The sequence below is a fragment of the Pteropus vampyrus genome, unplaced genomic scaffold, assembly GCF_000151845.1.
Source record: "Pteropus vampyrus isolate Shadow unplaced genomic scaffold, Pvam_2.0 Scaffold18, whole genome shotgun sequence".
Lineage (NCBI taxonomy): Eukaryota > Metazoa > Chordata > Mammalia > Chiroptera > Pteropodidae > Pteropus > Pteropus vampyrus.
Genome location: NW_011888799.1, coordinates 4,352,308 through 4,360,612, shown reverse-complemented (window position 1 = coordinate 4,360,612; position 8,305 = coordinate 4,352,308). Strand labels below are relative to the sequence as shown.

Sequence of the window (8,305 nt, the reverse complement as noted above, 5' to 3'; positions counted from 1 at the left end):
CACAGGCCCCTGTTTCCTTGCTAAAATGTCACCATCCTCTGCCTGTTGAACACTCCTTGGGGAATGACTGAAAGTAACATTTCCTGGAAATAGCTGAGGGTAGACACTGTATTGTATATGTGAACAAATTACCCTTGAGTCAGGGGACACTTGAGTTCTCTAGAAGTTAGTATCTGTGGTTATATATTGAGAAAGAAATACCCCAGACAGTTGGCCTGGCAACTATTAGCTAAGCCCTAGTGGTTCCTGTTGAATATAAACAACTTCACACAATATCAGCATCAGATGAAGCCTCTTCCTGACCATAATACAACATGATAAACACAGAGATATTATGAAAACTCCAAAATGAATGAACATCCTTTTCTCCCAGCTGACACAAGTGGCTCTTCTTTCTTTACCAATGACAACTCTAGATCTGCTTAATTTCTCTTGGCTCCCAGATAACAGTAATTAAGATACCCAGTCAGAAAAATGCTCCTGTTTCCTGACAGCACACAATCTGGAACAACCCTTGCTTCCCCAACCCTCTCCAAAATCACACGAAACAAGCCCAAACCCTATAGAAGCCTCTTATTGAGGCACTCCATGATTGCTCATGGTACATGCTCTCCCTGCTGCCACCTAATAAACCTAATTTTGTTTGACTTTGAATTGCTTCTGGTGATCTTAGGACATTGGGATTTATCAACATATTGATTGGTATTTAAACATAAATAAAGTGGAGGAGAAGTGTCCAGTAATGACAAGGGAAGGTAAAGAATCATAGAAAACCAATCCTCGAGTCCTACAGAGAATTAGATGCTTTACGTGTAGTTCATACCTCTTATAAGGTGGATCCTGCCATAAGAATTATTTCATTTTATCCTCTTAATAATGTCAGTGGAGTATTTACATTTCCATTTACAGACAAACTTGAGGGTCAGCAAGCTTAAGAAAGTTGCCTGCAGCTATTCAGCTGCTAAGTAGTGAGACCAGGAGCTAAGAGTCTTCTGATACTGAGCCCACTGTTGATGCTTTGATATCAGGCTGATATGTGGTCTACACAGCAAGAAGACCCTAGCACCATCTGGTTCTTACCATTGATAGCACCGATGACCTTAAGATGGGTGGTCTCTAGAACATATCAATCACATGGTCAGAGTCAATGAAAGGGTTTTGATGGCCATGGTCTCTCTATCTTCAGAGCAGATATTAGCCTCCAAGGCCAGTCTTGCGGCTCATCTGGTCTAAAGGATGCAGCTTTTGTTGCTGGCCCTGCACTGGGAATTGAAGGGCGTGGAGGAGCCCTACTGATGCCTTCTCCTTAACTGTGATTTCTGCATCTATCACTCTACATTTACTTTCTTTTTAAAATTAATTTATTATTATTATTTATGCCTACAGTACCTGGTCTTCCTAGGTGGTCTCCCATCCAAGTACTAACCAGACCCGGCCCTGCTTAGCTTCTGAGATGAGACGTCCAGCTTATTCAGGGTGGTATAGCTGTAGACCATGGACTATAATTCCACTTGGGCACGAACCCAGGACCTTTTGTGTGTAAAGCAGACGTGCTAACTGCTACACTATGGAACCATGTCCACATTTACTTTCTTAAGCTATCTTTTCTATAAAGAGAAGATACAGAAGGGGACAAATTAACCTTATCAAAAGGTGTCTACAGCAGGGGACAAATTAACCTTATCAAAAGGTGTCTACAGCAGGGTGGTGGGGATCATACCTGTCTTCATGAAGCCCCTTTCCCAGCAATTTAAAGAGGCACCATTCCCATTAAATTAAGTGGGCCTGCACCCATGTGGAAGAGGGGATGTGTGTAGGGTTGCATTGTAGGAAACAAAAAAAGGCAGAGGAAGGAAGGGATGGAGAAGTCTACAAGTGCCCACTCCACACCAGGCATTATGCTGGTTGCTTTGCATAGTCAAGGGAGAACTGAATTTTGTTTTAGTATAAGAACTGTCACTTGTTGAGGGCAGCTGATAGTGTGAGGATTTTGGACATTAAAAGGTGCATTCATCTTTGGAGCCCACTTCCCTCGTTTTAGGAAAATCAGCAGGCTGAACCCTTGGGTAGAGAAATGTAGACCAAGTACCCAGGCATTGTTCTTGGGGAAAATGATGATGTCACCCAAGTCTGACTGCCAATGCTTTCAATAGACAGAGAGTGTGTTCAGTCATCTGTGTAAATTTGGTGTATTCTGCCTATTTGTGCCCTTGAAGAATTAGAAAATGTTTCTCTAATTACACAGACCTTTGGAGTCCCTGGTATAGTGTGGTTTCAGGCTGAATAACCTGGACTGTGGTTATGTCAGCTATTGTGATAGCTTTGTTCAGCCTTGGGAGTCAGCCCAGCCCTGTGGATTCAGGTGCGCAGTTCTCCTAGAAGAATGACGTCATCTCACCTTTCACTGGGTCTGAAGGTTCTATTGGGAACTCAGGGGAGGAAGGGGTCCAGTGATTCTGATGCAGGAGTTCTCAGCCAGCCTGCCCTATGGTGTCTGCCAAGGGTGGGCAGAAGCCCTGAGCTGGGGGCAGGGCTTGTGGGCTCAAGAGTAGCAAACTCCTGTGGCAGCATAGGTTACCTCTTTGTTTCTGCTATGCCACAGGTGTCCAGTGAAGCTTCGTTGAACACCCATTATCTGGTTGAAGCAATTAGATGATAAATATCTTGTCCTCTTTCACCCCACGGAACACTGGCCTTCTTGAGTTGTTGCTCTTGGGTGAGTGTGTGCCTGTTCTAGGGTCTTTACACTGCTGTTCCCAGTGCCTGGAACGTCCTTCCTCTAGCTTTTTCAGGTGTCACTTCTTAAGTAACACTTTCTCTGACCACTCTGTCTAAATCTAACTCCCTATCCCCTGCTATGATTTTTCTCCTTAGCATATATCTCTAACATAATATATACTTTCCTTATGTATTCTGCTTATTGTCTACCTCTCTTACTAGAATATAAGCTTCCTGAGGGCAGGGAATTTTTCTGACATGGTCACAGCTACAATCTTCAGGGCTTAGAACTTACTTAGACACATAGAAGGCACTCAAAACATACTTGTCAAAAGAATAAATGAATTTCTTTTATTTCTATTTTACTTACAACATATATTTCATCAAACACTTTCATTATTGATATGATCACATTTTCCTTTGAATTTGTTGGTGTAATGAATGATGTTAATTGATTTTCTGTTATTAGGATAAATCTATAAAGATATTGATCATAAAGACATTTTACCAGATTTCATTTACTAGTGTTAAGACTTTGAATTTTTACATTTACATTTAGAAGAACAATTGGTTGTTACTTTCCTTTTTCTAAGAAATCTGTATCAGGTTTGGTACTAAGGCAACAGTCTTCATAAAGTGAATTGCAGTGCTTTATCTTTTTCTATGATTTGGAAGAGTTTAATTAACATTAGAATTATTTGTTCTTTAAAGGTTACATAGAACTCAGCTGTGAAACCATCTGTTCCTGGTGCCTTTTATAATGGTTGATCTTTAATCACCTTTGCAGTCTCTTCTGTGGTAATTGGCCTTCTCATTTTCTACTTCTCCTTGGGTCAATTTAGGTAATTTATATTTTGCTAGGTAAATATCCAGTTCGCCTAGATTTCCTATTTTCTTGTAATCCTTAGTGCGTTTATGCTCATGTCTCCTTTCTCATTCCTAATTCTGCTTGAATTTGTTCTCTTTCTTCTCCCTTTAATTAGGCTTCTGACAAATTTGTCTGAGCTTGGGACTTTGGAAAAATAGAGAGACCTATATCCACACCTGGAACCCATAGGTTCTTGGAGAGAGAGGTGCCTGTAAGAGTTTGAGTTCAAGGTGGTGGTGGTGGCAGGACCACAGAGAGTTAGGGAAAGTGAGTGGTGCTGATGGCTGGGTTTTGACTCCTGGCTCTCCCACATCCTGGTTGTGTGACCTTGGTAAGACGTCTTGATTCTCTGAACTTTAGTTTCCCTATCTGTGAAGAGAGATGAAGGTAGCTGTACCTAGCTCACATGGGTGGAGAAGACTGCGTGAGTGTATATGTGAAAAGTACATGCAGTTAACATCAGCCTTCATTATGGAGGGAACACAATGACAGAACAAGAGGCTACAAGGATTCCCAGAAATCACTGGGAGTTCTGCAGAACAATAGACTTTGAGCTCCTGTTTTGCAGATATTTGGGAGGAGTTGTGATTAAGGTACTAAGGAGATTGTGACTCTCTCTGTGGTCCCAAGCTAGTTAGATATGTGGCCACAGCAGTGATACATATACTCTCACTAAATCTTCTCCACAACCCAACAAGATAGGTATTAGGGGGAACCTACGAAAATGCCAATATCCAATTATTTTTAACCTAAGAATTATTTGTTCTTTAAAGGTTACATAGAACTCAGCTATGAAACCATCTGCTCCTTTGCCTTTTATGATGGTAGATCTTTAATTACCTTTCAGTTTCCTCTGTGGTAACTGGCTTTTCATGTGATTCAGTCTAATGTTATCATTATCATCTCCATTTTCAGATGATAGGTTCAGAGGGGTTAAGCAGCTGTTCTAAGGTCACACAGACTGTGGTGGAGGGTACTTCGGTCAAACCAGGGCCATTGCAAAGATATGCTGCAAATCCAATTTGAAAAAGGTGGCCAATACTGGTGGCTGAAAAATGGTAACTGAGCATGGAGAAGGCTGATCCGAACAGAAGAGGAAGAGTAGGGCTCCAATGGAGAGAGCTCCTGGGGTCTAAAAACCCAATCCCCAATGCTTGGGCCCATGAGTGGCAGCCACTGCCATTCTAAAATCTATTTAGGGAACTATATCAGCAAGTATATTAAAGAGCGGGTATTTATTTGCAGGAAACTCCTGGGTCCTGCAAATAAATGAAAGGCAGGGACCCTCTCTCTCATTTATCTTGTAACAGTTTACTGATAGATGGTCAATTGTACAAGTTTTAGTTTGTTGCATAAAGGACTGCTCATGCAGACAGAATTTTTGGGACAGAAGGGTGGGTGTTGTTTACCTAGTTTTGCCACATATGGGCAAAAGAAAACAGACTCTAATAGTCATGGTCTATCCATCCAAGGGTCCACAGATGACAATACCAAGGGTGGGCCCTTAAACCTGGGGCTTTATGAAGATAACCAAGTGATTCGTTTATATGAATGTCTGGAATTTCATGAGGATGCATACTGATGTACAGTACATTTGTGCATACTATAAACTGATAAGGATACAGAGGGGGTGATGTCAGTCTTTAGGTCCCCCACACTAAGGAACTAGGCTGACCCTTCAGTAGAAGAGCCAGGATGCTAACTCCATGGTCCAGCCTGTAGCTCTGTGCTGAGATAGTCACCTCCTGATCTAGGCGCCTCCTTCCGGAGCTTCCGCTGCTGCTTATGCTCTTATTCAAATACTCATTAAGAGCCTGAAGAACTTGGACCTCTCAGTTGACTTCTAGGGGAGGATTGCCTCTCCACAGCACATTGCAAACTTCTGACTCTGGTTGGCATTGCTGCAGCCCTGGCCTCCAACCTAGAAGCACTCAGGGTGCGTTCTCTCTGTTTCAACCAGTGAGACTCTGCCCAGGCATTTCTATCTGTGCTCACGGGAATGGTAAGAGTCATTCATCTCAGTCTTGTTTTCAGGGATGATGATGGTTCTCAAAGTCCAAACTAAGACTGGAGTGTCCACTCGTGGAGCTCAGCATGCCCTGCCAATCCCCCTTGGCACTCTGGTTTCAGCACACCCTGACAGCTTCCTACTGCAATTACCTGGTGCTTGCTGCTCCAGGGCTTTGTCTGACTGTAGGAGAGTGCGGCTCTGGTAGGGGACAGACTAGAAGTGTCAGGAAATTAAAGTCTATGAGAAGAGGCTTCAACCCATAATATATGAGAATTCATGGATGAATACCTCGGTTCCTTGCCCCTCAGATGGGACAAGTTCTATACAGTCTCCTGGAGGGGCCCCAGTGGAATTAAGCTTATTAACACACTATTTCCTTTTCTCACGTCCCGACTCTCCTGCTGGTGCTTTCCAGACTCGCTTCCCAAATTAACTACTTGCAAACAAATCCTGTCTCAGGGGCTGTTTCTGGGGAACCCCACTAAGCCACCCTTTAAACAACCCTCCTCAAACCAGCAGTCCACATGTACTTGATGATTGCTTGGATGATGCTCTGCAAACATCAGCAGGCAGCTTCCTTCCTCTTAGCTAGTTTGTCCTTTTTGTAGCTCAGGCCTTTGGGGCTGTTCATCCAGAGAACATTAGTCAAACATGCTCATTCTACTGCCTGAGCAAGGCTTAAGCAAACCCATATCACTCACTGCACAGCCAGTTTCCCAGTGAGCTCCCAGGGGGTCTTCAAGGACGAATGCACCTGGGGAAGAAGTTTACCTTCACTGGTATCTGGACACGGGGTGGGCTTGAGTTGAATATCAGTCCTCTATTGTGCTGACTCTCTTGCCTCTGTGTGGTGTTGTCCCAAGATCAGTGTGGAGCTTTCTCATCACCAGCCCAACCTTTCCCACATGATGGACTTTTCTTTTTCCCTCTTCCCTTCCCTTCCCTTCCCTTCCCTTCCCTTCCCTTCCCTTCCCTTCCCTTCCCTTCTCTTTTGTTTATATTTGAAGGACTAAGTATAAATTTTGAGGTAAGGGAATTTCTGACTTGAAGGATGCCAGATAAACTAACATTTATTAGAATTTTTATAACTTATTTGAAAACTTAATATTATATTCAACTATGCTTTCGCAATGATGGACCTTTAACATTCCAGAGTTCGTGGAACTGCTTTGGCACTTCTGTCAGTTTTCAGTCGAAAGCAGTGTTTCTGTGAATCCTTGGGTTCAAGGCTTGGCCCTGCCCCACTGACCTTGTCCCTGAACTGACTCCTGTATCCACCGCCTCCTCTTCACTTTCACCCAAACATCTAAAGGCATCTCATGCCACAGGCTCAAACTGAAACCTGCCCTCGCGCAGTCTCCTTCAGCATGGTGAATGGCGACTCCTTTCTGGTGACTTGAGACAAAACCCTTAGGGTCATTTTTGACTCTTCTCTTCCTCTTATACCTCACATCCCATCCTTTAATAAATACTGTTACCTTTACCTCCATAATCCTCCCAAATCTGTCTGATTACAGCTTGCCACCTCCACTGCTGTCTCTTAGTCCAAGCCATCATTATTACTTGCCCAGATTTTTGCAGTAGCAAAATATCCTACTTTGGTCCCCCTGATCTCAACCTTGCCACCCTCCATCTATTCATAAAGCAGCCAATTAAAACCTAAGTCAGAGTGGATCCTGTCTCTGCTTGGAGCCCTCCAGTGGCTCATATCCCATGAAAGTGAAGGTCATGTCCTTACAGTGGCCTTAAGGCCTCATAAGAACCGCCCCCCACCCCCATTCACTTCTCTGGCTTCAGCTCCTAATACTCACTTCCTGGCTAACTCCACTCCAGCTACACTGCCCTCCTTCCTTGCTTTTCTTTAAACTTCCAGCCATGTCTCTGCTTTAGGGACTTTGCACTTTCTGTCTCCTTTGCCTAGAATATTCTTCCCCCAGAAGAGGCTACCTTACCTCCTCGCTCTGGCTGGCTCCATGACCAGGGATATCTGTTAGGTCTTTACTCAAACGTTCCCCTGCTTAAAACTGCTTTTGCCTCCAAAGCACTCTCTATCCCCCTCCTCTACTTTATTTTGCTCCCTGGTGCTTCCTGCCCTCTGACATTCCATATACTTTAGTTGGTTATCTTGGTTATAACTGACTAGAATGTAAGCTCCTTGAGAACAGGGACCGTTCTTGTTCACCGCTGTTGTATTAGAACCTGCCACTAGAACAAAGCTGGGCATATGGTGGTGTTCACCTGGTATCTGTTGAAAGATAAATGCATGTAAATCCTTCTCCTTCGCTAAACCTCAGTGTCAGGGGACAAGCCACCCTAGGTCATTTCCAAAGCCCTGTTCCTGCTCTTTGGTTTTATGTAGAGGACTCTACTCTGAGTAGCTGGCTCGAAGACCAGGGACATCCCCAGCCTTTGTCAGCCCTATCGGGACTGAGCTTTTGGCTTTCTCAGCCGAGGGATCATCTGTGGGACAGAGGAAGTGGACAGGGTCAGAGATTTATTTACTCTATTTATCTGTAGGGATATACAGGAGAAGCAGGGATCATGACATTCAGCACTGGGGGCATTTGAGGTCTGGTCTACCTGGCCCCTTTATTTAACTTTCTCTAACCCTGGAGTTGAAAATTTAAGTTTTCTTTAGGTGCCAGACCTGTGTGTGTGTGTGTGTGTGTGTGTGTGTGTGTGTGTGTGTGTGTGTGTGTGAATGTGTG

At 43.8% G+C, this 8,305-nt stretch overlaps 1 pseudogene; it reads right to left on the bottom strand.

The window, feature by feature from the left end:
* Window positions 1-1,377: 1,377 nt before the first annotated feature.
* On the bottom strand, window positions 1,378-1,493 carry LOC111736173 (annotated as a pseudogene).
* Window positions 1,494-8,305: the final 6,812 nt, after the last annotated feature.